Here is a 7,365-nt window from a genome sequence, read left to right as displayed (position 1 = left end):
ATAAGCATACATGAAGCAATAATACCAACAGTTTATTTATATTAAAAAAAATACTTGAAGGAAATGATTTTCTCTGGAAAGTAAAATCATGGGTTCTTTCAATTTTTTAAAACTTCAACTCATGTTTTATAAATCTTCCACAAATCATGTACTATTATTATAAGCAAAAAAGTGCATGCTATTTAATTTTAAAATTTGAGATCCTTTCAATTATTTTAGCTCAGAAAAGAGCTATTCAAAATAGAGGCCCACGCTTCAAAATTTGGACTAATATTTGCATGGCCCAGATTCCCAGACTCGACAAAATCACAGACCATTTGTTAGTCTTTCTAACTAAATACTTTTCATCCAGCAATTGTTGACTCACTTAAGCATACATTTCAGGGTATTTGTTATTATTTGTCATTTATTATAATAGAATATAAAAATAGCCTTAGACACTGTTTAAATCTCAAAATTAAAGGTTATGATACATTTGGAACATTATCTTAGGTTTATATAGCTTTTTACAATTTGCCCAGTGCTGTCACATCTTTTTCTAATTTTCTCTTCATGTGTGTATCTGTGCTTTGGGATTTTATAAAAATAAAGTCTCGAAGAAATGCAAAAATGTACAAAGAATAACACGAATTTCTGAGTTTTCACAACCTGGTATTAATAACTGTTAACATTCTTCCCTTTTTATAAAAAAGAATAAATATCCTCTGCCTAAAATTGAAGTCCCCTTGAGCTGTTTCCCCGACTCACATTCACACGTGTGTCTCAAATGCATTTACATACATGTGTATACACATATCTCCTCATGACGATATATAGTATTCGTGTGTGATATGTGGGGGAGCTATTTTAAATTCTATATAATTTTATCCTGTACATATTATTCTGCCTTGTTTTTTTAAATTCAATATTATGTTTTAAGTTCTATCCATGTTTGTACATATGCACACACACACACATCATTCTGTTGTGTAAACTACCAAATTTCATTGTCATTTGCTCTTCAAAATAGTTCTGTAGGCTGGGCAAGGCAGGATTTTTATCCTACTTCACAGATGAAATGGTAAGTATGTTACCAAGATGTGTGACAAGAAGCTTAACTGAAATTATTCTAATCTTAGTTCACTGTTCAATATTTCTTTTCCAATAAAAAGCGTTTTTACATAGAAAAGCCAGGCTTATCGAAACATAGAAATTCATCTTTAGCTAACAATTAATGATGCTCTAGAGAACATCTGGAGATTTATCTTTTTTTGAGGGACCAAGAGAGTTGGAAACTATGACTTTAATTTCTACTAGTATAACTCATATGTTGAACTCATGACACCAATGAAATGTGTTTGTGCATGTCCCACTGTCCTTTAACTTTTAATCAGTGACAGTAAGTCTTCCCAGGCCCTGGATGATGTACCCACAGGCCCTTTGGCTTCAATTCTTAGGCTATAGTCTTCTGGTTACTTTAAGACAATCTGAGTTTAGACAATATAATGTTCTGTCCAAAATCCTAGCCAAATTCCTGAACCTGACATAGCAGTTAACTTCTTCCCAGGCCAAGTTTGGGTCTACTTGAGGCTGGAGGCCTGCAGTGGGAAAGGGAGTGGGCTGAAGGTGGCGAGGCCCTTCTGCCCTCTGCTCCCTTCCTGCTTTCTTTTTCACCCACTCACTAGCTGTTTTCTCTCCCAGAGTCTAAGCAGGAAAAGAAGGAAAGATAAAGGGTAAGACATTTCTGCTCCATAGATAGGAACGACAAGAGCCGAATCTTTCTCTTGGTGAAGTTTTGTGAGTTCTGTGGAGGTTCTTTGCTGGATTTCTCACTTCAATTTCCTGGACACCTCTATTCCAGGGGGGCTCTTTGTAATTCTTTCCTCGGCACCTGGTTATCAAAATTACACAGACAATCTCTTTCTGTGAGGTCTTCTTGCCCCTCCCTTCTCCAGACAACCCTTTTAGACAGGACCAAGAAGACCCTTTGCTGGCTTTCTCTCGTATGACCCTTACCTGACCTTTGGAAAAATTCAAGCATCCCCTAGCCAGCAGGGAGTGACAGAATCCAATGCAGAAGCTGTCTTCAGGCTCTTCCCCTAGAGCCGGGCCTGCTTTTGTCCTCAGAATTCCTAGTTTACGGCCTGATAAAGCTTTCTCAGGACAGACACAGGCACAGCACTTGGTGTCACTCAATTTTTGAGAACACATTTCAAAGTTCCTACAGTTACTGCCTTGAAACCGTCTCCCTGTTTGGGGTAAGGAGTTACCAGCCTCCCTTCCCTAAATGGATGGGAGGAAGATTTAGAGCATAACCTGTTTCCAGAGACAACTTACTGCAAATCCCCTGACCACACCTTCTCCTCCAGCCTCTGTTTTTATTCTTGATCTGTCTGAGAGAGTCCATAGTCCAGGTATCATTTCACCGGAAAACAATGTACTGATAGGAAGGGGTTTGTTTTACACTTTGGTGACTAATATTTCTCTTATTGGCCCCTCGGTGAAAATGAATCAGGGAAAGTTCCATTCTAATTTCCTGTGTTACCTGACCAAGTGACACACGGCTAATTATTTAACCATTCTGCAATTTCCCCACATTTAAAAGGAGGATTAAATGAGGTAATGGGATAATAATAGTACTTAATTCATAGGGTTGTTGTGATGATTAAATGAGTTAATACATTGTATAGGCTTAAAACATGTCTGGCTTGTAGTAAGAACTTTGTAAATGTTAGTTGTTATTATTTATATTTCAAACTTCCAGTTATAAGATCAATCACTCATGGGGTTATAATGTACAGCATGGTGACAGTAGTTAGTACTACTGTATTGCATATTTGAAAGCTGCTAAGAGAGTAGATCTTAAAAGATCTCATCACAAGAAAAAACATTTTGTAAGTATATATGGTGGTGGATGTTAACTAGACTTAAATTGTGATCATTTTGCAATTTGAAAATATTGAGTCATTTTGCTGTACACCTGAACCTGACATGATGTTATATGTCAATTGCACCTCAAAAAAAATAAGGAACTAAAAACAAATTCAACTCAACTGACATTTCCCTAACAAACTCTTCTTAATTTAGCCTGTCAGTGTTCAGCATGCCTTTCTCTGTGTTCCCAAACTGCCTCAGGTGAGTTCTGTCTCTTTGTGGTTTCAAATTCATGTATCATATTCCTACAAATTGTGTTTTTATGTCTGTCTTTCCCTTTACCCCTTCAAGCCAGGAACTTTGATCTATTTGTTTTTGTTTCCCAAGCATATTTGATGGATGAACAAATGGACAGGACAGATAAGATGGCTAGACACTCAGAAATAAATAGATCCATTTGCTTGATAGCGTCAGCAGATGATCCACTTTGCTGAGGTAGGTGAATGAGTGATTAAAGTCAGAATAGCAAAAAAACCTCTGAAAGCTCTCAAAGAGCACAGAAATATGCACAGCTTACACAGGACTGTGCCAATGTTTTCCTATTAAAGCCATAAGAATTTGTAACAAAAACAGACTAAGGAAGCATTGCATTCTACTAGATGTTTAATGATACTGGGCTGTGTTCAGGAGGGAGAGCAAATATCTTGGTAATCTTCCCATGTGGGTAATTTATTTAAAGAATATCAGTCTAATGGCAACTAGATTTTTGTTGGTGAACATGATGTAGTCTACACAGAAGTCGAAATATAATGATATACACCTGAAATTTATATAATGTAGTAGACCAATGTGACCTCATTAAAAAATAAATAAATAAAAATAAAGGCTATCAGTCTGAAAAATGGAGATAGCCATTGTTCCCCATTGCTATTGGGTAATTTTAGATGTTTGTTAATCTCTAAACCTCAAAGAGAGAAAATGGAAATTCATTACTGATCAGATTAGCTAGATGACGAAACTGTTGACTGTTAACATTGAACAGTGTGATAAAATTAGAAATAATTTTTAATTATAACTACTTTGTACTTATAATGACTATGCATAAAAGACCGCAATAAATATAGAGTTAAACATAGTACAATTACATTATTTTTTCTTTTAATTCACAAAGATGTTTTAGTATTAAATTAATTCTTTAAAAATAATATAAGTTGGGGCCAGCCCCTTGGAGTAGTGGTTAAAGTTCAATGCACTCCTCTTCTGTGGCCCAGATTCACAGGTTCGGATCCCAGCTACGGACGTACACCACTCGTCAGCCACACTGTGGCAGCGACCAACATATAAAGCAGAGGAAGATTGGCAACAGATGTTAGCTCAGGGCTAATCTTCCTCAGCAAAAAAAATAAAGTAAAATAAAAATAATAGTATAAGGTTAATTGGGACTGAAAGGCACCCAAACAAAAAAATTGATTTCCTTGACATTCAAAAACAGTTTAATTTTTCTCAAATGGATACTTTCTACAGTTGTAGAAGGCAGCTGCTAACAACATTAGTAATCTTTAAGAAAAAAATAGTAGTGAAGAAGTTTTTTGCTTTTTTATTTGTTTTTTCTTTTTAAGCCAAAATGCTCCATTTATTTAATTCCATCACATACGTCACTTTTGGGAATGTTTTGAGCTGTGAAAAATAAAGTGGTATTAACCTTCATAATTCTCCATGAATTCCTCTCCCTAGCATGGTTTTAAGAACTGCTGTGAAAGCTATGCTGGAACTTTGCATGTGTTCTCTTGTGGAACTATTTTCCTGCTTACTTCAGTCCTGGTAAGATAAACAGTCTTGGAAAAGTCCAGATGTTAATATGGGGAATGTGGAATGGGTTAGACTCATTCTGCCTATACTTTGCCATCTGACTTTGGGCAAGTTATTCAAGTTCAGCTGTAGTTATAAAATGGGACATCTGTTTAATTATTGGTGAATTAGAGTGAGTATATTTACTTCCCAGAGTTATTTTAAAGCTTAAGGCCAATCTTTATTAAGTGTCTCAGAAATTTCTACACACCCTATAACAATAAGATTATTCTAGCAATAGATTTTGAAGTATAGGCAGGACCACGTTCTCCTTTATACAAGGGCAGATTTTCCTAAGTGACCAAAAGCTAGTCAAGGTGCTGAGTCAGCTCTGTCAAAAGCAGAACTTGAATGGTCCTTCTCTAGGACCATTGACCCCCACCCGCCATAGGCCACTCCAAAGGATGGAACCCACAAAACATCTTACCCCCTTTTTGCTTTTCATGACCCTTCTTCTTCAGGTTTTCTTTTTCAGAAGTTCTCCGTCAGTTTTTTTTATCCTGCATGGGCTTAAACACTAATCAGAAAGAGTTTAATGGACAATCAGATGGAGCCTCATGACTTAGCAACACAAAATACAACTTATACCCACATTGAATGTATGAGGTCAAATCACTAGAAACACAACAGCTGCTCTTTGCCATCTGTGGGGAAGGGGGAGTGATTTATTTCCTTCTTGACACATCAACAGCTGACAATAGGGCTTCTTGATAAAGCAGCAAAAATAAGTAAATACATAAAAGCCCAAAGCAAAGGCAGTTTCCCTGTCCTGTCACAATAGCAAGGCACTCAACCGGATCTCCAAGTGAGGAAATGAAGTACTACACTCAAGCCCCACAGACAGCAGCATGCCAGGTGCTGACGTCTCCGTGGCCACACCATTTTTCCCACTGCTCTTTCTCTCTGCATAATTTTGCTCCATTCTCCTCTTTATTATCCAGATTCCTCAGTTTATTCATCGTGCACATAATCCAGTAGGACCTTGATCCCTGGCTAAACATCACGACATCTTAGGTCTGGCACCTACCTTCAGCTAGCAACAGTCTCAGGGTCTCTTAGATCAGAAGGACAATTAGATTCAACCAAATTACTTCTATCTGCTGTCAACCCCCTGGAAATACTACTAAGATAATCTGTTTATTAAGGAAAGCAGAGTTTATTGCTTAATGCAATAAGGAAAACCAATATCTTGATAGTCTTAATAGCATATCGAAAGACAGGGATGGCTAGGGGGAGTTATATATGAGGTTTTATAGGTCTAGTTTAAGGTAAGTCTTTCAATGCTGGAGCCAATTTGAGATTGGACAAGTTTGTGACATAACGCTTTAGAGTTGGTGGACATGGAGAATCAAGGGTTCCTAAGAGTCTTGAATTAACTGTCTTCTGATGAGCCCACTGAAGTTACCTATTGTGCTAAGAAGGAGTAAGGAGAGCTAGTTTAGTAGTCTGTTGTTTAAAAAATGGATTTTGGGGATGATTCTTGAAACAAACAATAAAGTCGTTTGGAACCTCATCTTTCTGGGCTACAGTTTCCTAAAGTCATGTTAATTTAGACAGTAAGCTCTGTGTTTTAGATGGTTTTCTGTTCTCAATTCTCAATGCTGGCTGTTAGTAGAATCACTTGGAGGAGGGAGGGCATTAAAAAATATACCTCATCCCACATTGGGACATTAAATATGTGTCTTTAAGGGAGGTGTTTGGGCATTGGTAAATTTTCCCAGGTGATTCTAATGTTTAGCTAGGGTAGTAAACCAATCACCTAGATCATCTTTTGAAACCAGGCTACATAAGTCATATATATCTGACCACCCCAGTGATTTTGCCATATTGATCAGATAGCCATTTGTGGTGGTGGAGGTGGCAGCTGGGACGTGTGAAATATAAGATTGCTTCTTCCAGGGACCATGGGTGTGGCGGGTAACTGGAAACTTGTCTATTAGGTATTTATCATCTCTAGGGAGTGCCTGGTCTGAGATGAACCACAGTATGTGCACTCCGCCCTCATTTTTCATCCAGGTGTTAAAAGGCCAACACCCCTGGAAGTCATAGGGGTTTAAACTGCCAGGACATGAGTGTGTCAGGAGTCTGTGTAGGCTGGATGCACCAGGTGCCATGGCTGCTGTTGATGACTAAAAGTGGGTGGAGGCAGCAGAGGGACTCTTGCTGTTCCTGGGCCATGGCCCAGAGGCTCCAAGGAACAGACACGGAAAAGATGATGAATCAGCTAATCAGTGTGACAGTGCCAGATCATGGTCAGGAAAAGGCTGTGGGAAACATCAGGGGAATCGAGAAGTGGGAGAATGCCTAGAGGCCTGTTAGGGCAGAGAAAGGGTTTGGCAGGAATTTAGACTAGTATCCCATGGCATTCTTGGTGAGGGAGGGCAAGCTGAGTAGGAACTGGAAATAAGGCACTAGGGAGAGCATCAGAATCTGGTCACATTAGCAGAGAAGAAAAAGAATCCGGTCTAAGGATAGCTGCTGGGGGTGCTTTGATGTCGGGCTACCTGACAAGGGTAGAACTGTAAGGATCATATACAATGACCAACCATGGCAAGCAGGGAGAAGAGGATTAGTTGCAGAAAATGAGAAGGGACAATCCTTCAGTGTTTTCCCCAATGTTACCCAGACAAAAAACAGAAACGAAACTTGTTGATACCAAATGAA

This window comes from Equus quagga, chromosome 4, assembly GCF_021613505.1.
Source record: "Equus quagga isolate Etosha38 chromosome 4, UCLA_HA_Equagga_1.0, whole genome shotgun sequence".
In the NCBI taxonomy this organism is placed as follows: Eukaryota; Metazoa; Chordata; class Mammalia; order Perissodactyla; family Equidae; genus Equus; species Equus quagga.
Note: the sequence above shows the minus strand (reverse complement) of the source record.